This window comes from Lissotriton helveticus, unplaced genomic scaffold, assembly GCF_964261635.1.
Source record: "Lissotriton helveticus unplaced genomic scaffold, aLisHel1.1 SCAFFOLD_461, whole genome shotgun sequence".
Classification (NCBI taxonomy): domain Eukaryota; kingdom Metazoa; phylum Chordata; class Amphibia; order Caudata; family Salamandridae; genus Lissotriton; species Lissotriton helveticus.
Window position 1 is genome coordinate 314,511 of NW_027612057.1, and position 24,852 is coordinate 339,362.

Consider the following 24,852-nt stretch of genomic DNA (forward strand, 5'->3'; position numbering starts at 1 on the left):
AGGCCTGTCCAGGGGAGGGGCAGAGGAGGAGAGGCCTGTCCAGGGGGGCAGAGGAGGAGAGGCCTGTCCAGGGGTGCAGAGGAGGTGAGACCTGTCCAGGAGTGCAGAGGAGGAGAGGCCTGTCCAGGGGGGCGGAGGAGGAGAGGCCTGTCCAGGGGTGCAGAGGAGGCGAGGCCTGTCCAGGGGTGCAGAGGAGTTGAGGCCTGTCCATGGGGCAGAGGAGGGGAGGCCTGTCCATGGGGCAGAGGAGGAGAGGCCTGTCCAGAGGAGGGGTAGAGGAGGAGAGGCCTGTCCAGGGTTGCAGAGGAGGAGAGGCCTGTCCAGAGGTGCAGAGGAGGTGAGGACTGTCCTGGGGTGCAGAGGAGGAGAGGCCTGTCCAGAGGTGCAGAGGAGGAGAGGCCTGTCCAGGGGGCAGAGGAGGAGAGGCGTGTCCAGAGGAGGGGCAGAGGAGGAGAGGCCTGTCCAGGGGAGGCGAGGCCTGTCCAGTGGAGGAGAGGTCTGTCCAGAGGAGTAGAGAAGCTGAGGCCTGTCCAGAGGAGGAGAGGCCTGTCCAGAGGAGGAGAGGCCTGTCCAGAGGAGGTGAGGCCTGTCCAGGGGAGGGGCAGAGGAGGAGAGGCCTGTCCAGGGGGGCAGAGGAGGAGAGGCCTGTCCAGGGGTGCAGAGGAGGTGAGACCTGTCCAGGAGTGCAGAGGAGGAGAGGCCTGTCCAGGGGGGCAGAGGAGGAGAGGCCTGTCCAGGGGTGCAGAGGAGGCGAGGCCTGTCCAGGGGTGCAGAGGAGTTGAGGCCTGTCCATGGGGCAGAGGAGGGGAGGCCTGTCCATGGGGCAGAGGAGGAGAGGCCTGTCCAGAGGAGGGGTAGAGGAGGAGAGGCCTGTCCAGGGTTGCAGAGGAGGAGAGGCCTGTCCAGAGGTGCAGAGGAGGTGAGGACTGTCCTGGGGTGCAGAGGAGGAGAGGCCTGTCCAGAGGAGGGGCAGAGGAGGAGAGGCCTGTCCAGGGCTGCGGAGGAGGTGAAGCCTGTCCATGGGGCAGAGGAGGTGAGGCCATTTCCATGGGGCAGAGGAGGAGAGGCCTGTCCAGGGGTGCAGAGGAGGAGAGGCCTGTCCAGAGGAGGGGCAGAGGAGGAGAGGCCTGTCCAGGGGTGCAGAGGAGGAGAGGCCTGTCCAGGGGTGCAGAGGAGGTGAGGCCTGTTCAGGGGTGCAGAGGAGGAGAGGCCTGTCCAGAGGAGGGGCAGAGGAGGAGAGGCCTGTCCAGGGGTGCAGAGGAGGAGAGGCCTGTCCAGGGGGCAGAGGAGGAGAGGCCTGTCCAGGGGTGCAGAGGAGGTGAGGCCTGTCCATGGGGCAGAGGAGTTGAGGCCTGTCCATGGGGCCGAGGAGGAGAGGCCTGTCCAGGGGTGCAGAGGAGGAGAGGCCTGTCCAGAGGAGGAGCAGAGGAGGAGAGGCCTGTCCAGGGGTGCAGAGGAGGAGAGGCCTGTCCATGGGTGCAGAGGAGGTGAGGCCTGTCCAGGGGTGCAGAGGAGGAGAGGCCTGTCCAGAGGAGGGGCAGAGGAGCAGAGGCCTGTCCAGGGGTGCAGAGGAGGAGAGGCCTGTCCAGGGGGAAGAGGAGGAGAGGCCTGTCCAGGGGTGCAGATGAGGTGAGACCTGTCCATAGGGCAGAGGAGGTGAGGCCTGTCCATGGTGCAGAGGAGGAGAGGCCTGTCCATGGGTGCAGAGGAGGAGAGGCCTGTCCAGAGGAGGGGCAGAGGAGGAGAGGCCTGTCCAGGGGTGCAGAGGAGGAGAGGCCTGTCCAGGGGTGCAGAGGATGAGAGGCCTGCCAGGGGTGCAGAGGAGGTGAGACCTCTCCAGGAGTGCAGAGGAGGAGAGGCTTGTCCAGAGGAGGAGAGGCCTGTCCAGAGGAGGAGAGGCCTGTCCAGAGGAGGGGCAGAGGAGGAGAGGCCTGTCCATGGGGCAGAGCGGGAGAGGCCTGTCCAGGGGGAAGAGGAGGAGAGGCCTGTCCAGGGCTGCAGAGGAGGTGAGGCCTGTCCAGAGGAGGGGCAGAGGAGGAGAGGCCTGTCCAGAGGAGGGGCAGAGGAGGTGAGGCCTGTCCAGGGGTGCAGAGGAGGAGAGGCCTGTCCAGGGGGCAGAGGAGGAGAGGCCAGTCCAGGGGTGCAGAGGAGGTGAGGCCTGTCCAGGGGCGCAGAGGAGGAGAGGCCTGTCCAGAGATGCAGAGGAGGAGAGGCCTGTCCAGAGGAGGAGAAGCCTGTGCAGAGGTGCATAGGAGGTGAGGCCTGTCTAAAGCCTCCCGCGCGCCAGGGTGGAAGCTGCCAACGTCAACAGTGCTTGAATCTGGATTTATGCTTCCTAAATAGAGCCTTTCGGCACTACCACTGCCCGGGCCCCCTTCTAGGGGGACGGAGTGGCCTCACGAGGGCGAGCGTGGCGTCCTGAAGTGTGCAGCCCAGCTTTTTAGGGTGAGGAAAGAGAGAGGGCGAGCGGGAGCGGGAACTCTGCAGTGATTAATTTGAGCCTATGCTTTCAGGTGCTCAGCCTCGGCACTTAATTGGATTCCGGTGCTCAGCACAGCACCTAATTGTCAACACCATACTTAGAACAGTCTACCACATGGTGGCACTGCTCATCTAATCTAATACCTGCCTCCCCAGCCATTCCTTTAGCTTTGGGGACCTGGAATAATCAGAACTGTTGCATTTACATGCGAGAGAGATGGTTAGTAGTTGTTTTGGCAGTGATGACAAGGGCAATGGGTGGTGCAAGCTGCAGTGGCTTCCTGGTCAGAGCCCTGGCACTTGATATTTTACAAATGAAGCACTGGAACTCTGCCAGTTTGGTTCTGTGCTTTGAAAATGTGGCATGTTGTTTACCCAGCAGCAGATGCGTAGCTTTGAATTCATCTCTGCGCCCGACAATGGAGCTGTCAAACGTGCTTCGTTCCAGTCCACCGTGTCACCCCCCACCGCCGTGCCACCCCCTGCCGCCGTGCCACCCCCACCGCATTCCACCCCCACTGCATGCCACCTCCCACCTTTCCGCCTCGAGCCCCATTTTGGCATCTTTTATCTCCCGCGATCTGGTTGTGCGGTGGCGCCTCGGTGGGTTCTGAGTAGGGCTTAGCGGAATTTGCGTAATCGCGTTACGCAAATCTCCACAAAATGGTAAAAAAAATTCTGCGAACACGCAGAAATTCCGCGAACACGCGGAATTGCTTGTTCGTGATGCTTTTTTACTGTTCGTAATCGCTATTGGCGTGCTCGGGGGAAAATATCTCGCGAACACGCAATTGAGAACGCAAACAAGCATACAATTTCAATAAGTTGCAGGACGCAGAATTTTGGGCAATTTTGCGTTCTCCGCGGAACGCGAAATTACCTAAATTCCGCGAGCGGAAAGGAATTTACCGCCCAGGCCTAGTTCCCCGCCCGTCACACAGGTGTTTCCGCTGGGCTGACTACCATTTGCCTAACCTCTAGTTCATCCCACGGTGTCTGCGCAGAGAAAGTTGAGAATATCTCATGCTGCCGAAGGCCTGGTGTCCAGAGCACGCCTGCTGTGCTTTACACCCCATCATTGAGACCGTGACTGCTTTCGGAAGCGTATCCTGGTGCTAAAACAGCGGATGCAGAGAGGTGCCTTCAGTGAGCTCAGACCCCGCACTCCGTACTCTTTCTCTCCCCTTAGAGCAGGCGCCAGACCCCTTTCCTTCTCTACCCTTAGAGCAGGCGCCAGACCCCGCTCAGTTTGCACCAGACCCCGCTCAGTTTGCACCAGAAGGCGAATAAACTTCAGATTTTACATGGTTCGCACCATAAAAGAAAACATGAATGATATTTCATATCTGTAATGGAGGGCTTTTGGGCGAATACAGAGATGCCCTTAGCCCCTTGACCGCGGCGAAAATTCCGCCGCGGTGCGGGTGATTTATGGCGTGAGCGTGCCTTTATATCTGTACCCTGAGTCCACACGGGATTGCATTGGCGTGCCACGCTGGTGGTGAGGAACATAGAGAGGGTTCCTCCAAAGAATGCAGAATTGGGTTCCTGTTCAAGCATTTTTTTAGGTAGTGATACTTTTAACTGACACAACTTAAAAAAAAAGTTTACTTTATTGTCCCTGGAAATCGCTGAGGTCTTATCTTTATTTCTGTAAAGCTGTATCTTGCAAAAAACTAAAATACAGAAATATCAGCTTTGTAATAGAAGACATGCCCGGCTCCTGTTGGATAACTGATGCTTCTATGATAACTCCTTCTGGCCATAGAAAGAGCCTTGTCTCACCCCTTCAGAAGTGCCCTGAAGGCTGCAGGAGGCGCGCATGATGTGTACGTGGCGGTCGGTGCAGAGGTGGCATAGTTTCAAAGGTGTTGTGTGGCTGAAAGATATGTTTGTTGTTGCTCTATTTCCACTTACAGATTTGCACACGCGAATGGGTTCCTCATAGAGCCGGTCAATACCAGACATTAGGTGCCCGTGCAGGGTGGGCACTTACAGGCCTTCCCACCAGAGGGCATTGCCTGCAGCCTCCTTGTGCATTGTGCTGGGTTATGCATGTTTACTTCCCACCAGAGGGCATTGCCTGCAGCCACCTTGTGCATTGTCCTGGTTATGCACCTTTACTTCCCACTAAAGGGTATTGCCTGCAGCCACCTTGTGCATTGTCCAGGTCATGCACCTTTACTTCCCACCAGAGGGCATTGCCTGAAGCCTCCTTGTGCATTGTCCTGGTTATGCACCTTTACTTCCCACCAGAGGGCATTGCCTGCAGCCTCCTTGTGCATTGTCCTGGTTATGCACATTTACTTCCCACCAGAGGGCATTGCCTGCAGGCTCCTTTTGCATTGTCCTGGTTATGCACATTTACTTCCCACCAGAGGGCATTGCCTGCAGCCTCCTTCTACATTGTCCTGGTTATGCACCTTTACTTCCCACCAGAGGGCACTGCCTGCAGCCTCCTTGTGCATTGTCCTGGTTATGCACCTTTACTTCCCACAAGAGGGCATTGCTTGAAGCCTCCTTGTGCATTGTCCTGGTTATGCACCTTTCCTTCCCACCAGAGGGCATTGCCTGCAACCACATTGTGCATTGTCCTGGTTATGCACCTTTACTTCCCACCGGAGTGCATTGCCTGCAGCCTCCTTGTGCATTGTCCTGGTTATGCACCTTTACTTCCCACAGAGGGCATTGCATGCAGCCTCCTTGTGCATTGTCCTGGTTATGCACCTTTACTTCCCAGCAGAGGGCATTGCCTGAAGCCTCCTTGTGCATTGTCCTGGTTATGCACCTTTATTTCCCAGCAGAGGGCATTGCTTGCAGCCTCCTTGTGCATTGTCCTGGTTATGCACCTTTACTTCCCACCAGAGGGCATTGCCTGCAGGCGTCCATGTGCATTGTCCTGGTTATGCACGTTTACTTCCCACCAGAGGGCATTGCCTGCAGCCTCCTTGTGCATTGTCCTGGTTATGCACCTTTACTTCCCACCAGAGGGCATTGCCTGCAGGCGTCCTTGTGCATTTTCCTCCTTTATGCACCTTTATTTCCCAGCTGAGGGCTTTGCCTGCAGCCTCCTTGTGCATTGTCCTGGTTATGCACCTTTACTTCCCACCAGAGGGCATTGCCTGCAGCCTCCTTGTGCAGGTATACAACCTTTACCACGCAACTTTTACCACGACCTACCTTTACCACGCAACTTTTACAACGCAGGACCCTTTACCACGCATACCATTACAACGCAGGTATTTACAACGCAGATACCTTTACAACGCATACCATTACAACGTAAGTATTGGTAAGTATATATTTTATTTAAAATATTTTAGGTTTGGGTTTTGGGTAAATGGGTATTTTTAGGGTTCAGGGTCAGTTTTCAGTTTTTGGCTAAAGGGGTATTTTTAGGGTTCAGGGTCAGTTTTCAGTTTTTGGGTAAATGGGTATTTTTAGGGTTCAGGGTCAGTTTTCAGTTTTTGGGTAAAGGGGTATTTTTAGGGTTCAGGGTCAGTTTTCAGTTTTTGGGTAAATGGGTATTTTTAGGGTTCAGGGTCAGTTTTCAGTTTTTGGGTAAAGGGGTATTTTTAGGGTTCAGGGTCAGTTTTCAGTTTTTGGGTAAAGGGGTATTTTTAGGGTTCAGGGTCAGTTTTCAGTTTTTGTGTAAATGGGTATTTTTAGGGTTCAGGGTCAGTTTTCAGTTTTTGGGTAAAGGGGTATTTTTAGGGTTCAGGGTCAGTTTTCAGTTTTTGGGTAAATGGGTATTTTTAGGGTTCAGGGTCAGTTTTCAGTTTTTGGGTAAAGGGGTATTTTTAGGGTTCAGGGTCAGTTTTTGGGTAAAGGGGTATTTTTAGGGTTCAGGGTCAGTTTTCAGTTTTTGGGTAAAGGGGTATTTTTAGGGTTCAGGGTCAGTTTTCAGTTTTTGGGGTACAGGGGTATTTTTAGGGTTCAGGGCTGGGTTTGGGTTTTGGGGTACAGGGGTATTTTTAGGTTCCAGGGTTGGGTTTGGGTTTTGGGGTACAGGGGTATTTTTAGGTTTCAGGGCTGGGTTTGGGTTTTGGGGTTCAGGGGTATTTTTAGGTTTCAGGGCTGGGTTTGGGTTTTGGGGTACAGGGGTATTTTTAACATATATATTTAAAAATTAATAAATAAATATTAATATAAATAATTAAAATATTAAATATTAAAATAATAATTTATTAATTTAAAAAAATATTATTAATAATTACATTATTTTACCATATTATTTACTTACCTATACTTACGTTGTAATGGTATGCGTTGTAATAGTACCTGCGTTGTAGTGTATTGCGTTGTAAAGGTATTCGTGGTAAAGGGTCCTGCGTTGTAAAAAATGCGTGGTAATGGTCTGCGTGGTAAAAGAACGCGTGGTAACGTCATATATCCCCTTGTGCATTGTCCTGGTTATGCACCTTTACTTCCCACCAGAGGGCATTGCCTGCAGCCTCCTTATGCATTGTCCTGGTTATGCACCTTTACTTCCCAACAGAGGGCATAGCCTGCAGCCTCCTTGTGCATTGTCCTGGTTATGCACCTTTACTTCCCACCAGAAGGTATTGCCTGCAGGCCTCCTTGTGCACTGGCCAGCGTTATGCACCTTTATTTCCCAACAGAGGGCATTGCCTGCAGCCTCCTTGTGCATTGTCCTGGTTATGCACCTTTACTTCGCAGCAGAGGGCATTGCCTGCAGGCACCTTGTGTATTGTCCTGTGTTATGCAACTTTACTTCTCACCAGAGGGCATTGCCTGCAGCATCCTTGTGCATTGTCCTGGGTATGCACCTTTACTTGCCAGCAGAGGGCATTGCCTGCAGCCTCCTTGTGCATTGTCCTGGTTATGCACCTTTACTTCCCAACAGAGGGCATTGCCTGCAGCCTCCTTGTGCATTGTCCTGGTTATGCACCTTTACTTCACACCGGAGTGCATTGCCTGCAGCCTCCTTGTGCATTGTCCTGGTATGCACTTTTACTTCCCACCAGAGGGAATTGCCTGCAGGCGTCCATGTGCATTGTCCTGCTTTATGCACCTTTATTTCCGAGCAGAGGGCATTGCCTGCAGCCTCCTTGTGCATTGTCCTGGTTATGCACGTTTACTTCCCAGCAGAGGGCATTGCCTGCAGCCTCCTTGTGCATTGTCCTGGTTATGCACGTTTACTTCCCACCAGAGGGCATTGCCTGCAGGCGTCCTTGTGCATTGTCCTGCTTTATGCACCTTTATTTCCCAGCTGAGGGCTTTGCCTGCAGCCTCCTTGTGCATTGTACTGGTTATGCACCTTTACTTCCCAGCAGAGGGCATTGCCTGCAGCCTCCTTGTGCATTGTCCTGGTTATGCACGTTTACTTCCCACCAGAGGGCATTGCCTGCAGCCTCCTTGTGCATTGTCCTGGTTATACACGTTTACTTCCCAGCAGAGGGCATTGCCTGTAGCCTCCTTGTGCATTGTCCTGGTTATGCACCTTTACTTCCCAACAGAGGGCATTGCCTGCAGCCTCCTTGTGCATTGTCCTGGTTATGCACCTTTACTTCCCACCAGAGGGCATTGCCTGCAGCCTCCTTGTGCATAGTCCTGGTTATGCACCTTTACTTCCCAACAGAGGGCATTGCCTGAAGCCTCCTTGTGCATTGTCCTGGTTATGCGCCTTTACCTCCCACCAGAGGGCATTGCCTGCAGCCTCCTTGTGCATTGTCCTGGTTATGCACCTTTACTTCCCAACAGAGGGTATTGCCTGCAGCCTCCTTGTGCATTGTCCTGGTTATGCACCTTTACTTCCCACCAGAAGGTATTGCCTGCAGGCCTCCTTGTGCACTGGCCAGCGTTATGCACCTTTATTTCCCAACAGAGGGCATTGCCTGCAGCCTCCTTGTGCATTGCCCTGGTTATGCACCTTTACTTCCCAGCAGAGGGCATTGCCTGCAGGCACCTTGTGTATTGTCCTGTGTTATGCAACTTTACTTCTCACCAGAGGGCATTGCCTGCAGCCTCCTTGTGCATTGTCCTGGTTATGCACCTTTACTTCACACCAGAGGGCATTGCCTGCAGGCCTCCTTGTGCATTGTCCTGGTTATGCACCTTTACTTCCCACCAGAGGGCATTGCCTGCAGCCTCCTTGTGCATTGTCCTGGTTATGCGCCTTTACTTCCCACCAGAGGGCATTGCCTGCAACCACCTTGTGCATTGTCCTGGTTATGCACATTTACTTCCCACCAGAGGGCATTGCCTGCAGCCTCCTTGTGCATTGTCCTGGTTATGCACCTTTACTGCCCACCAGAGGGCATTGCCTGCAGCCTCCTTGTGCATTGTCCTGGTTATGCACCTTTACTTCCCACCAAGGGAATTGCCTGCTGGCGTACATGTGCATTGTCCTGCTTTATGCACCTTTATTTCCCAGCAGAGGGCATTGCCTGCAGCCTCCTTGTGCATTGTCCTGGTTATGCACGTTTACTTCCCAGCAGAGGGCATTGCCTGCAGACTTCCTTGTGCATTGTCCTGGTCATCCACCTTTACTTCCCAACAGAGGGCATGGCCTGCAGCCTCCTTGTGCATTGTCCTGGTTATGCATGTTTACTTCCCATCAGAGGGCATTGCCTGCAGCCTCCTTGTGCATTGTCCTGGTTATGCACGTTTACTTCCCAGCAGAGGGCATTGCCCGCAGCCTCCTTGTGAATTGTCCTGGTTATGCACGTTTACTTCCCACCGAGGGCATTGCCTGCAGGCGTCCTTGTGCATTGTCCTGCTTTATGCACCTTTATTTCCAAGCAGAGGGCATTGCCTGCAGCATCCTTGTGCATTGTCCTGGTTATGCACCTTTACATCTCAACAGAGGGCATTGCCTGCAGCCTCCTTGTGCATTGTCCTGGTTATGCACCTTTACTTCCCAACAGAGTGCATTGCCTGCAGGCCTCCTTGTGCATTGTCCTGGTTATGCACCTTTACTTCTCAACAGAGGGCATTGCCTGCAGCCTCCTTGTGCATTGTCCTGGTTATGCACCTTTACTTCCCAACAGAGGGCATTGCCTGCAGCCTCCTTGTGCATTGTCCTGGTTATGCACCTTTACTTCCCACCAGAGGGCATTGCCTGCAGCCTCCTTGTCCATTGTCCTGGTTATGCACCTTTACTTCCCACCAGAGGGCATTGCCTGCAACCACCTTGTGCATTGTCCTGGTTATGCTCATTTACTTCCCACCAGAGGGCATTGCCTGCAGCCTCCTAGTGCATTGTCCTGAGTTCTGCACCTTTACTTCCCACCAGAGGGCATTGCCTGCAGTTCTCCTTGTGCATTGTCCTGGTTATGCACCTTTACTTCCCACCAGAGGTAATTGCCTGCAGGCGTCCATGTGCATTGTCCTGCTTTATGCACCTTTATTTCCCAGCAGAGGGCATTGCCTGCAGCCTCCTTGTGCATTGTCCTGGTTATGCACGTTTACTTCCCAGCAGAGGGCATTGCCTGCAGGCCTCCTTGTGCATTGTCCTGGTTATGCACCTTTACTTCCCAACAGAGGGCATGGCCTGCAGCCTCCTTGTGCATTGTCCTGGTTATGCACCTTTACTTCCCACCAGAGGGAATTGCCTGCAGGCGTCCATGTGCATTGTCCTGCTTTATGCACCTTTATTTCCCAGCAGAGGGCATTGCCTGCAGCCTCCTTGTGCATTGTCCTGGTTATGCACCTTTACTTCCCACCAGAGGGCATTGCCTGCAGGCGTCCATGTGCATTGTCCTGGTTATGCACCTTTACTTCCCACCAGAGGGCATTGCCTGCAGCCTCCTTGTGCATTGTCCTGGTTATGCACCTTTACTTCCCACCAGAGGGCATTGCCTGCAGCCTCCTTGTGCATTGTCCTGGTTATGCACCTTTACTTCCCACCAGAGGGCATTGCCTGCAGCCTCCTTGTGCATTGTCCTGGTTATGCACCTTTGCTTCCCAACAGAGGGCATTGCCTGAAGCCTCCTTGTGCATTGTCCTGGTTATGCGCCTTTACCTCCCACCAGAGGGCATTGCCTGCAGCCTCCTTGTGCATTGTCCTGGTTATGCGCCTTTACCTCCCACCAGAGGGCATTGCCTGCAGCCTCCTTGTGCATTGTCCTGGTTATGCACCTTTACTTCCCAACAGAGGGCATTGCCTGCAGCCTCCTTGTGCATTGTCCTGGTTATGCACCTTTACTTCCTAGCAGAGGGCATTGCCTGCAACCACCTTGTGCATTGTCCTGGTTATGCACATTTACTTCCCACCAGAGGGCATTGCCTGCAGCCTCCTTGTGCATTGTCCTGGTTATGCGCCTTTACTTCCCACCAGAGGGCATTGCCTGCAACCACCTTGTGCATTGTCCTGGTTATGCACCTTTACTTCCCAACAGAGGGCATTGCCTGAAGCCTCCTTGTGCATTGTCCTGGTTATGCACCTTTACTTCCCAACAGAGGGCATTGCCTGAAGCCTCCTTGTGCATTGTCCTGGTTATGCACCTTTACTTGCCAGCAGAGGGCATTGCCTGCAGCCTCCTTGCGCATTGTCCTGGTTATGCACCTTTACTTCCCACCAGAGGGCATTGCCTGCAGCCTCCTTGTGCATTGTCCTGGTTATGCACCTTTACTTCCCACCAGAGGGCATTGCCTGCAACCACCTTGTGCATTGTCCTGGTTATGCACATTTACTTCCCACCAGAGGGCATTGCCTGCAGCCCCCTTGTGCATTGTCCTGGTTATGCACCTTCACTGCCCACCAGAGGGAATTGCCTTTCAGGCGTCCATGTGCATTGTCCTGCTTTATGCACCTTTATTTCCCAGCAGAGGGCATTGCCTGCAGCCTCCTTGTGCATTGTCCTGGTTATGCACCTTTACTTCCCACCAGAGGGAATTGCCTGCATGGACCGGGAGACCAGACGACCGCACACGCACGCGACGACGATGCCGAACTGATGGCATATTGTAGGAAGGTGGCTACCTGACTATGGTTACCCCGGATTTTTTGCCTGTGTTTAGCTGTTTTTTTGACTTAGTTGACCTGGTTCCCTGCTAATCAGGGCCCCAGGCCATCTGCTCTCTCTGTAAAATGGATTCCATGTACCCTAGGTACATACCACAATTGGAAATGGACTCCTTGTCAGCCCCTGTATAATGCACTATAGGTGCCCAGGACATAGGGGCCACCAAGGCCTACCAGGGGCTGCAGCATATCTTTTGCCACCCCTGGCTGGTTCTTAAATTGACACAACTGGCTGATCACTCAGCTGGGGTAAGGTGGTGTAATCACCCCTTGCTTAGATATAGTATACCTATATCTAAACCTATATCTGGACACATATTAACCTGTGAGCCACTCCTATGGAAGGCCTCATCAATCCTGGAGGCAGAGTGCGTGGTTTCATGTGAGATGGAGCTCTAGCATGAGCTGAGCCTGTCTGCAGCTGTCGGGAACAACTCCCTAAGCTGTTTCAGGATAATGCCATACCATATACTCTTAAGTGCCTTATAATCCTCGCGGTTATATAGCAACTTTGGTTTGGCTTTATCAAAACATGTCGTGTAAGGTGTCATACGATTTGGAATACCATCCCCTCGCCAGTTCTGGCGACGGGGATGGCATTCCACCCCTCTAGAGGGGTAAGACATGTTGCTTTACTGAAACGCGGTTAATTTCTCCAAAGACCTTAGATCCACAAAATGGATGCCTCTGCCACAGACAAATGTCTGGACCCCTGTAGCTGACCGAAACTCAGCCAAAGGGGTCCTGGACAAAGGGTTTCCTGTCACAGGAGGGTGTCACCGCCCTCCAGACAGGAGATAGTGTATTGTAGCAGGGAGGTTTGAAAGAAACCAGACACTGCCTGGGGCGCACAAGGCTGCCCCTTGCATAATCCGGCCAAACCGGTTCTGGGGCACTCCAGCCCTCGTGCCAGGGCGGCCTGGATCAAAGGAAGGGGGTGTATCCACCCACTTCCTGGGTCCCACCCATAGGGGTGGACCTAGCAGGTAATCACGCCCCCCAGATTCGAATAAGAGTGGGAGCAGTGCCAATGCACATCAGATTTCCTGGAAGAAACATTTGAAACGAAATTCTGGACCCTTCGCCCTCCATCTCAACGTGGAAGCCCGAAGAATCTCCCTTGTGGTCAAGGAGTGACCACCCTGCAGCAGCAGGCACCATCCAGCCCTCGACGTCTACTTAGTTGCAGTTCCCGCCGGAACTCGAGCGACTGAGATCGACGAGATCAAGCCTGCCTGCCTTCTAACAGCCCGATCCACAGTCCCTGCAAAGCTGAGACCCGTGGAGGCGACCGGAAGCGTGGGGCACGCCATCTTGAATTGACCACGAGACGCTGACCGTGCAGCCCACGAGTGATCCTCGAAGCTGTGCACCGGGGTTTGAGAAGCCCCCACCCTGAGCTACTCCTGAGCCGAAGTTCAGCCCTCCACACTCGACGAGTGCTGCGTGGGGCCCTTTGGCTCTATTTGGCTCAACGCGTTGGCCCGGTCACTTGCCAGCTGGCTTGTGGTCCCTGTGCCGACGAACTACCTAAGAAGACTCGTGAATCTGGTTGCTCCAGATCCACACCAGCTCCCCTGAAAAGGAGCCCCGACTCTGACCTTTCTGGTCCGAGTGAGAAGCAATCTTCCGATCCTGCGTGGATTGCTCTTGCCAAGGCTTGTTTGCTCCAAACTTGAAGCCGACTGCACCGACGGTGAGAGCCTGCGTGGGACAGATCGTGACCTGCTCCTGGACGTCACAGATGCCCCAGAGCCCACGTGACAGCGGAGAGAAGCTCCTCAACGACCACCTGATTGCGCCCGACATTGCCTGGTTCCGTCCTGGTTCCACCCTGGTCACTGCTGAGTGACCCAGACTCTGTCCCCTCTGCTTTCAGGTACTCTACAACTTGAGTCCACCCTTGGACTCCACCGGACACTTCATCTTTAACCCGCCTGCAGCCCTTTCATCTTCAAGCACCAAGAGCCTGCGAGTCAGAACCCGACGCCACTTCGACCCTGTGCACCCACTTCCTGTGGGTGAGGTAACTTTGCTCCGCCGGTGTTCCCACACTGGTGCACACCTCTAGGGTCTGTGTGTTAAGTTTTGTTCCTCTAGGTTCAGCGGAAGTGTCCTTTAACTTTAACTTTACAACTTTTACGCACCATTGGTTAACATTGGTGCGTGCGTGCGCTTTCCGCACATCTCCCGAATCCCGAGGGCCATTCCCGACTTCAGCATTGCTTGTCCTGACTGCTCCCAGCGATTCCCTAGGCCCTAGGCCTAACCACTGCTCGAGTGGCATCCCTTATACCACTTGTTTAGTATATGGTTTGAGTGGCCCCCTGCCCTCATCCATAATTGTGCAACTTTGTATGTTTAAACAGTGCTTTTGATTTAACGCTTGTGCCCCTTTATTCATAAAGAATACTGGGGATTGTTTTTAGTAATAAACACATATATTTTTATAATATATACTTGTGTGGTGTCCTTTCATTTGGTATTACAGGATTGTATGTGGTAAAACAGCTCGCTTAACACGACCTCTTAAGTTAAGCCTTTAGGCTGCTTAGTCCATGCTACCCCTAGGATAGCTTGTCTAATAAGGTTGACTTACAACCAGACACCATAAGGGATTGTTTGGTCAGGTAGTAGGTGGTTCCAGAATTGGAAACATCCCCTACCAGGCCAACTTCTCACATTGGTGAGCAGCGGTGCGGATTTGAGCTTGCTGTTGTTTTACCATTGCAATCTTTATATCAAATTGAAAGATCACATCAAGTACCTCTAGGTACATATAAATCAAAAGCTTAGCATATTAAGTTCTACTGAACTTAGTAGTTGTAGATTAAAGGGATTAGCACACCCTGACTACAACTCACTAGCAAGGTACAGTAGGAAAACACTTAGTGTAGGTAAGTGCACCACTTACACCTCACTAGTAACCATGTCTGACACAGGAAAAGCCTCAGGGTCTAATCCTGTGACAGTTGACCTTACCCAGGCAACTTTTGGATATGACAAGTTAACCCGTAGAGACTTGATTGCCTTGTGCAAAGCAAGAGGGTTAAAAAGGGGCAGAAGCCCCACCTGCCAAATCCTGGTAGAAATCCTAGAACAGGATGACTTAGAGAAGGCAAAGGAAGCTTCCCTAGAAACAGGAAATGGAGAGAACCCCCCTGTAACTGATCCCCCTGAAGAGGAGGATGATGATGACTTAGATGAGGACTCAGATGTTGAGGACTTAGAAGTTCAGGAACAGGGTAGCCAGGTTCCAGTTGCCAGGCTTAGCCAGGCCAACTTGGACCTACTGGGGAATGGAGAGGGCCAGCACCTCCCCAGAACCCACCATGTTATTCTCCCAGGCAACAGAAGGGTGAGATCTCCCTCAGGGGACTCTCATATTTCTAGTGCCTCCAGAGAATCAGAGAGAGGCATGACTGCTTCTCAGAAAGCTGAGCATAGAGCTAGAATGAGGGCTGTCAAACTCCAAATAGAGAGAGAGGAGGTAGCCCTGAGTCAAGCTAGACTTACCTTAGCTCAAGCTAAACTTGCCTTGGCAAGAGAGCAGAAATTGTGTGGCTTAGATGCCACTGGTGGCAGCAATATTCCTAAAGAGAAACCCAGGTCCTATGATAGTAGAAACCTGACAAAGATTGTGCCCCCCTACAAGGAAGGGGATGACATCCACAAGTGGATGACTGCTTTTGAGAGAGCCTGCATGGTACAGCAGGTTCCTGAGGAACAGTGGGCAGCAATCTTATGGTACTCCTTTTCAGAGAAAGGGAGAGATAAGCTCCTCACTGTTAGACATGAGGATGCAAACAATTACAAAGTCCTGAAGAGTGTTCTGATAGATGGGTTTGGCTTAACCACTGAACAGTACAGGTTGAAGTTCAGAGACACCCAGAAGACACAGACTCAGGACTGGACTGATTTTGTTGATTGTGCAACTAAGGCTCTGGAGGGTTGGCTACATGGCAGCAAAGTACATGACTTTACAGGATTGTATAATTTGATTATGAGGGAGCAGATCCTAAGTAATTGTCAGAACCAGCTCTTACACCAGCACCTGGTGGACTCTGATCTGACCTCTCCCCAAGATTTGGGAAAGAAGGCAGACAAATGGGTCAGAACTAGGATTAGGCCTAAGAATCAGGACAGTAACCAGAAGAAGGAGTCTACCAAGCCTCAAGATAAGGGTGGGGATAAAAGTAAAGATAAGACTTCCCCAGGGCCCCAAAACTCCAAGGATGGGGGTGGGTCCCAAGACACTTCTTCAACTGAGAAAAAGCCTTATTGTTATCCCTGTAAACAGGTGGGGCATTACAAAACAGACAACTGTTGTCCCAAGAATAACAATAAAGAAAATGTACCTCCAAAGCCAGCTTCAACACCTCCTGTTACTGTCAGCAGTAATCCCCCAGGAAGTGGAAGCACACCCAGGAATCTGGGTGGGTTTACTGTTGGAGCTCAGGTGGACCCTGGCCTATCCAGGTCCCCATCACCCAATGATCTTGTTTATGAGACTGGCATGGGGTTTGCCAACTTCTCTGCTTGCCCAAATACTTTGAGCAAGTATAGACAAGAACCCATCATCAATGGTTTGAAAGTTGAAGCTTTTAGAGACACAGGGGCTATCATCACCATGGTGGCTGATAGCATAGTTCCCTCTAAGCAACTTTTACCTGGTGCCACATACCAGGTTACAAACATTGATGGAATCCAAACAAATCATCCCATGGCAGTAGTAAGTCTCAGCTGGGGAGGTGTCATTGGCCCAAAGAGAGTGGCAGTGTCACCAAACTTGCCTGTAGACTGCCTACTTGGTAATGATTTGGAGATCTCAGCCTGGGCTGAGGTTGAACAGGAAACCCATTCTAGAATGGTAAATTCCAATGGGAAGGTTAGTGGGGCTGTAATGGCTACAGCCCCAATGCAAGATGTCCTTCCTGAAAAGGTTGGTAGGGCGGAGAAACTCTCTGCCCCATCTCTAGCAAAAGCTCTTCCTGAACAGAATAGCAAAGCTGTTATGGTAACAGCAGAAACCCAAACGGAGTCTCCTCCTGAAAAGGTTGGTGGGGCTGTGATGGCCACAGCCCAAACTCAAACTGAGATGTGTGTTGTGAAACCTGAAATGATGGATAACTCCACACAAACTGAGAGCATGGAGGAGGAAGAGAAATCTCCCCCTCACCAGACTTTAGGACAGGATCAGCCTCCTCAGGGAACTGATCTTACCCCTGATGAAGAAACTGCCCCAGAGGTGGTTGGGCCTAGCCTGACAGAACCCCTGATGTCAGTGGACCCTTCTCAGGTGGGACCCAGTCTGGAGCAGGTAACCTGCCCCTCTCTCCCTTGCCTTAGCCAGCCCAGGGCTGCAGAGGACAAGAAGGACAGTGAGACCCAGAGGGCCCCCTGTCAAATAAAGCACCCCCATCAAAAGATTAGGTGCACCAAAACTAGTAGCCCTAGTAAGGTGAAAACTTTAAAAACTCCTGAGGGAGCCCCCTTAAAAACAGTTAGGGACCTCCCACAGATGGATTCTGTTGGGCACAGCCAAACCTGGGACCCAAAGGGCCCAAACCTGAACTGTCCCTCCAGCAAGCCAAACAGAGGGACCCAGCCTCCAGCTTTAGGTAGCCAGAGGTTGACCCTGAGAGCACAGTGCAACTCAGTTAAAGAGAGAAAGGCACACATGGTGGAAGATAATTGGAGGAAGCTAAGCCCTAAATTAGTAGAGCCTCGCGTCAGTACTCCATATCCAAACCAGCCTTTAACTTTGCATAAACACACCCAAGGTAGTGATTCCCTATGGTGGAGACCCTCTGATACCCCAAGGGTGAGGGACTGCTTAGTGGACCATGAGACAGGGGGTACCCATGCTAGTGCAGGTACTTCCTTATATGGCCACTCAGGCAATATAGGCTTACCTGGCCAAGGATAGCCTTATTTCCTTTCGTTTGGGGGGGGGTTATGTAGGAAGGTGGCTACCTGACTATGGTTACCCCGGATTTTTTGCCTGTGTTTAGCTGGTTTTTTGACTTAGTTGACCTGGTTCCCTGCTAATCAGGGCCCCAGGCCATCTGCTCTCTCTGTAAAATGGATTCCATGTACCCTAGGTACATACCACAATTGGAAATGGACTCCTTGTCAGCCCCTGTATAATGCACTATAGGTGCCCAGGGCATAGGGGCCACCAAGGCCTACCAGGGGCTGCAGCATATCTTTTGCCACCCCTGGCTGGTTCTTAAATTGACACAACTGGCTGATCACTCAGCTGGGGTAAGGTGGTGTAATCACCCCTTGCTTAGATATAGTATACCTATATCTAAACCTATATCTGGACACATATTAACCTGTGAGCCACTCCTATGGAAGGCCTCATCAATCCTGGAGGCAGAGTGCGTGGTTTCATGTGAGATGGAGCTCTAGCATGAGCTGAGCCTGTCTGCAGCTGTCGGGAACAACTCCCTAAGCTGTTTCAGGATAATGCCATACCATATACTCTTAAGTGCCTTATAATCCTTGCGGTTATATAGCAACTTTGGTTTGGCTTTATCAAAACATGTCGTGTAAGGTGTCATACGATTTGGAATACCATCCCCTCGCCAGTTCTGGCGACGGGGATGGCATTCCACCCCTCTAGAGGGGTAAGACATGTTGCTTTACTGAAACGCGGTTAATTTCTCCAAAGACCTTAGATCCACAAAATGGATGCCTCTGCCACAGACAAATGTCTGGACCCCTGTAGCTGACCGAAACTCAGCCAAAGGGGTCCTGGACAAAGGGTTTCCTGTCACAGGAGGGTGTCACCGCCCTCCAGACAGGAGATAGTGTATTGTAGCAGGGAGGTTTGAAAGAAACCAGACACTGCCTGGGGCGCACAAGGCTGCCCCTTGCATAATCCGGCCAAACCGGTTCTGGGGCACTCCAGCCCTCGTGCCAGGGCGGCCTGGATCAAAGGAAGGGGGTGTATCCACCCACTTCCTGGGTCCCACCCATAGGGGTGGACCTAGCAGGTAATCACGCCCCCCAGATTCGAATAAGAGTGGGAGCAGTGCCAATGCACATCAGATTTCCTGGAAGAAACATTTGAAACGAAATTCTGGACCCTTCGCCCTCCATCTCAACGTGGAAGCCCGAAGAATCTCCCTTGTGGTCAAGGAGTGACCACCCTGCAGCAGCAGGCACCATCCAGCCCTCGACGTCTACTTAGTTGCAGTTCCCGCCGGAACTCGAGCGACTGAGATCGACGAGATCAAGCCTGCCTGCCTTCTAACAGCCCGATCCACAGTCCCTGCAAAGCTGAGACCCGAGGAGGCGACCGGAAGCGTGGGGCACGCCATCTTGAATTGACCATGAGACGCTGACCGTGCAGCCCACGAGTGATCCTCGAAGCTGTGCACCGGGGTTTGAGAAGCTCCCACCCTGAGCTACTCCTGAGCCGAAGTTCAGCCCTCCACACTCGACGAGTGCTGCGTGGGGCCCTTTGGCTCTATTTGGCTCAACGCGTTGGCCCGGTCACTTGCCAGCTGGCTGTTGGTCCCTGTGCCGATGAACTACCTAAGAAGACTCGTGCATCTGGTTGCTCCAGATCCACACCAGCTCCCCTGAAAAGGAGCCCCGACTCTGACCTTCCTGGTCCGAGTGAGAAGCAATCTTCCGATCCCGCGTGGATTGCTCTTGCCAAGGCTTGTTTGCTCCAAACTTGAAGCCGACTGCACCGACGGTGAGAGCCTGCGTGGGACAGATCGTGACCTGCTCCTGGACGTCGCAGATGCCCCAGAGCCCACGTGACAGCGGAGAGAAGCTCCTCGACGACCACCTGATTGCGCCCGACATTGCCTGGTTCCGTCCTGGTTCCACCCTGGTCACTGCTGAGTGACCCAGACTCTGTCCCCTCTGCTTTCAGGTACTCTACAACTTGAGTCCACCCTTGGACTCCACCGGACACTTCATCTTTAACCCGCCTGCAGCCCTTTCAGCTTCAAGCACCAAGAGCCTGCGAGTCAGAACCCGACGCCACTTCGACCCTGTGCACCCACTTCCTGTGGGTGAGGTAACTTTGCTCCGCCGGTGTTCCCACACTGGTGCACACCTCTAGGGTCTGTGTGTTAAGTTTTGTTCCTCTAGGTTCAGCGGAAGTGTCCTTTAACTTTAACTTTACAACTTTTACGCACCATTGGTTAACATTGGTGCGTGCGTGCGCTTTCCGCACATCTCCCGAATCCCGAGGGCCATTCCCGACTTCAGCATTGCTTGTCCTGACTGCTCCCAGCGATTCCCTAGGCCCTAGGCCTAACCACTGCTCAAGTGGCATCCCTTATACCACTTGTTTAGTATATGGTTTGAGTGGCCCCCTGCCCTCATCCATAATTGTGCAACTTTGTATGTTTAAACAGTGCTTTTGATTTAACGCTTGTGCCCCTTTATTCATAAAGAATACTGGGGATTCTTTTTAGTAATAAACACATATATTTTTATAATATATACTTGTGTGGTGTCCTTTCATTTGGTATTACAGGATTGTATGTGGTAAAACAGCTCGCTTAACACGACCTCTTAAGTTAAGCCTTTAGGCTGCTTAGTCCATGCTACCCCTAGGATAGCTTGTCTAATAAGGTTGACTTACAACCAGACACCATAAGGGATTGTTTGGTCAGGTAGTAGGTGGTTCCAGAATTGGAAACATCCCCTACCAGGCCAACTTCTCACACATATACTTTAATCTTCCCTTAACTTTACTGGATCCTTAAACGAATGGATGATTATTAGATCTGCCAACTATATAATTATAAAACCTATTGCTTATACACCTGCCAGGACGGATAAGACGTGTAACATAAGAACACACTGCGCAAAGCCCTGAAGAAGTCCGGTTTCGGACGAAACGCGTTGGCTATTTTTATCTGCGAGTTTTTTTGAACAAATAAAGAAAGAATAAAACGAAGAAAACTGACTTGAACAATTTCTTGGGAGGACAGTTGGATTTTATCTTTGTTACAATACGAATGCTTATTGAGCACTAACATTGTGTTTATCATATAGTTTTTTGGTGTGCGAGGTCAATTTGTGAAATTTGATGTACAGAACAAATTTTTATTTGTTCTTTGTTGGGATTTAGGGGGTTGTATCCCAGACCGCTTGCACCCTTACTTCAACAAATATTAGGAACTTGACCCTTGGTGCGGCCCTTAAAGCCTCAATCCCTCTTTTGCTGCGACAAAATTGCCTGCAGGCGTCCATGTGCATTGTCCTGCTTTATGCACCTTTATTTCCCAGCAGAGGGCATTGCCTGCAGCCTCCTTGTGCATTGTCCTGGTTATGCACGTTTACTTCCCAGCAGAGGGCATTGCCTGCAGGCCTCCTTGTGCATTGTCCTGGTTATGCACCTTTACTTCCCAGCAGAGGGCATTGCCTGCAGGCACCTTGTGCATTGTCCTGGATATGCACCTTTACTTCCCACCAGAGGGAATTGCCTGCAGGCGTCCATGTGCATTGTCCTGCTTTATGCACCTTTATTTCCCAGCAGAGGGCATTGCCTGCAGCCTCCTTGTGCATTCTCCTGGTTATGCACGTTTACTTCCCATCAGAGGGCATTGCCTGCAGCCTCCTTGTGCATTGTCCTGGTTATGCACGTTTACTTCCCAGCAGAGGGCATTGCATGCAGCCTCCTTGTGCATTGTCCTGGTTATGCACGTTTACTTCCCACCGAGGGCATTGCCTGCAGGCGTCCTTGTGCATTGTCCTGCTTTATGCACCTTTATTTCTAAGCAGAGGGCATTGCCTGCAGCGTCCTTGTGCATTGTCCTGGTTATGCACCTTTACTTCCCACCAGAGGGCATTGCCTGCAGCCTCCTTGTGCATTGTCCTGGTTAGGCACCTTTACTTCCCACCAGAGGGCATTGCCTGCAGCCTCCTTGTGCATTGTCCTGGTTATGCACCTTTACTTCCCACCAGAGGGCATTGCCAGCAGCCTCCTTGTGCATTGTCCTGGTTATGCACGTTTACTTCCCAGCAGAGGGCATTGCCTGCAGCCTCCTTGTGCATTGTCCTGGTTATGGACGTTTACTTCCCACCAAGGGCATTGCCTGCAGGCGTCCTTGTGCATTGTCCTGCTTTATGCACCTTTACTTCCCACCAGAGGGCATTGCCTGCGGCATCCTTGTGCATTGTCCTGGTTATGCACCTTTACTTCCCACCAGAGGGCAGTGCCTGCAGCCTCCTTGTGCATTGTCCTGGTTATGCACCTTTGGTTCCCACCAGGGGGCATTGCCTGCAACCTCCTTGTGCATTGTCCTGGTGCTTTGTTCGGCGCAGCGAGGGTGTGCTGCAGAATTGCTCACCTACCGGCGGACTCTCTTTCTTCCTGAAACCAAGCCCACTTCTCGCGGCCCCCGCTTTGCGGGTGCCGCTCGTCCAGACATCGTGTGGGAGGGCTGCCACGGACCTTCAGAGGCAGTGTGGAATACAGCGCAGAGACTACCCTACAGACGCTTAGTGGGACTGCGAGGACCAGCGTGCTGTGCGGCTGGGATCTACCGCAGCTGGTCCTCTTCCCGCCCCTCCCTCTTCTACTATCTAAACCACACGTTCCAGCGCGCACGCGGGACGCGTGCGGGCGAGCGCCGGGCTAAGCCCGGGCAAAGGGCGGGCTGTTTGAGGCCGTTAGAGAACGGCAGAGACCGGACCGGCCACCCCCCTAACAATACGTTTTTCAGGTTTCCTGTACCCACCCGCTTGGTTATTTAGAGGTTCGGTCTTAACATAATGGCTATGAGAGAAACAAGAAGCAAGGCTGCTTCCATGGTCTCAGGTACTTTGGACAATTTTCTTGCTAGGGCAAATACAGTGGTAAATAAGGGGCTCACAGTGTTAGAAAAGTAAATTGCTGAAGGTATAGAAAGCTCCCACCTGGCTTATCCGGGGTCATCATCCAATGTTAGATCATCACTATTGCTTGACGCCACGCATTTATCACTTATGGATAGTATTGATCAAACCATAGAGTCTGTCCTACAACAGCTAAGGACACCTTCTAACTCACACAGGGATAAAGTCTCAGTACATATTACTGATGAGGTTGAACCCTCCCCTACTGTAGAGTTAGTTTTACCTAGGGCTCTGGGGGACAGCCTGACTGTAATAGAACATATGGGTGACAGAGAAGTTGTTGCCCCGAAAAGGAACAGATCTGGGAAGTCCATAGGTGCTAAAAGGGCTAAAGTTGACCGTACCACTAATATTATTAAAGATAGTACGGATGCCCCCGGAACTTCAACTATAGGGAACGTCATGGAAATGGCGAGCTCTCCACTATTCACCTCCAACCCCAGACCCACGCACACCGGCCCATTCATTTTTGGAGGGGGTCCTCCTAACATCGCAGAGCATATCATCTGCTCACTTAGTGATATTTTTAAAAGCCTTTTGGATCCTCTCTCCCTCAAACTAGACTCTATTGAGGCTAGACTCCTAGTTTTAGAAAGATCAAGTGGTAACGGTGGCGACCAGCAAGGGCTACGAGTAAGTATGCATGGAGCTAATGGGGCTAATGTTGGGATTTTTTCCTCCCCTACTGCTATAGTTACTGCGGCCCCTATTCTATCAATAGCTCCTCCCCGGGAGAATACCACCACAGCCCTTCCAACACAACCTGCCCCTGTACCCCTTCCGAAGCAACTGCCACCGGTACCAACTGCCAGGAGGTTGAAGCCACCTGCTCCGGCCAGTTCATCTGGACAGGAAAAACCATCTAATGAAACAGCTAGCTGCCCAAATCGGTCAGCTAGCTCCTTCAACCGGCGAAAGGCAGTTAACCTGCCCCCTGAAGCAGCGGCTTATACTGTGATTTTGAGGGGGGTAACGGAGCTTTCCAGCAATGCGGTGGAATCTTATGATTTCCTACGCAACAAAGTTATCAGCTGGTTAAACGTCCAAAGACCTTTACCACCCAACCTAAGAGGAGAAGTACTTATGGTTAGAAGGGTCCCATGGGTTGGGTACACTGTCAAGAAAAGTGCGGGGGACTGTATAATTGTAAGCTTTAAGAGTCCACAAGTTGCTACGTACTTTGTAATTGGCTTGGGAGATCTGGAAACACATCCATAGAACTGGTCCCTCTGTCGTACTTCTACCCCAATGTACGAGACTTGACTATGAGGAGGGACGAGGGTTGGACAAGGGTGGGTTTTACTGTTGATGGGTCAAGATACAGGCCCACCCGCAATGATATCCCTGTTCACGGCAACTATGTACATCCCAACAGATTCAGTTGCCCTGATCAGGTTGATTGACTCCAGAAGGGTGAATCTTCCAGGCACACCCAAAGTACCACTGGTGAATCTGTGGAACAGGGGACAGGGAGAGGCGTAATCGACACCTCCATTCGAGACTCTGATGCATCTCTTCAGAAGAGCTTAATTTCTATCAGCCCCGGGGCCAAGCAAATAACTTACCTCCGAGCCCTCCTGATCCCAATTTAGCACCAGTAGTTTCATTCACCCTGGAAACAACATTGCAAAGGCCTGAAGTTGTACCGTCGGACACCGCACCCGAGGTAACCAGGGGGTTGGGACCAAACATTCCAGTTGGAACCTTGAAGGTCCTCTCCTGGAATGTGGCGGGTATTGCCAATAAACTAGTTACCAACGACTGGGATTCCTTAGTAGGCAGTAGCGACATTTGTCTCTTCCAAGAGACCTGGGCCAGGGAACCCCTGTGTAGAGCAGGATACGCAATGTTTGAAATTCAAGCTAGGTGGAGTGGTAAAGGGAGGCCCTCAGGTGGTTTGGCGGTTTGGGTAGCCAGTCATATTGGGTGTAATGCGGAGAATGTACCTACTTTTTCGCAGGACATACAATGTGTTCTACTCAAATGACCCAATGCCTTCAACTTGGCAATCATTAACGTCTATTCTCGCCCAGTTAGTGCATCCATGGAATCTCCTACACTCGACGATCTCTCATCAATCCTGGGTAAACTTCCCATCGACTGTAAGATAGTGATGGGTGGGGACTTTAATTGTCACTTTGAACCCTTGGAAGGTTTAAAGGAGGGTGCCCTAACTGATGAAGATGATTATTGGGGGGTCACGCCATGTCAATCCCCCCACCCCAAATCTTGGTCCCCTCTTGCAGTGCAAATTATGTCGTTAACACTAAATTTTGCGCTAAGGGCATGTAATGGGCGTACTCCTTCTGACACCCCCTCATCGTGCACCTTCAATAGGAAGGACCATGAATCGCGCCTGGACTACATCTTTGTAGACACAGGCCTGTGGTCAAAGGTACAGGATTTCAGGGTTGTCGAAAGAACAGACAGTGATCACAACGCACTTTTAATAGATATGGTGCACCCTTTACCTGCTGCTGGGTCACTATCCACCGATCCCAGTG

At 51.8% G+C, this 24,852-nt stretch overlaps 1 pseudogene across 1 annotated transcript in view; it reads left to right on the forward strand.

The window, feature by feature from the left end:
* The first annotated feature begins 398 nt into the window (after positions 1-398).
* Positions 399-24,852, forward strand: part of LOC144807624 (uncharacterized) — a 129,481-nt pseudogene continuing 105,027 nt past the window's right edge. Inside the window, exon 1 of the transcript XR_013606364.1 lies at positions 399-579. The product of XR_013606364.1 is annotated as an uncharacterized LOC144807624 (transcript). The remainder of the gene's footprint in view (positions 580-24,852) is intronic.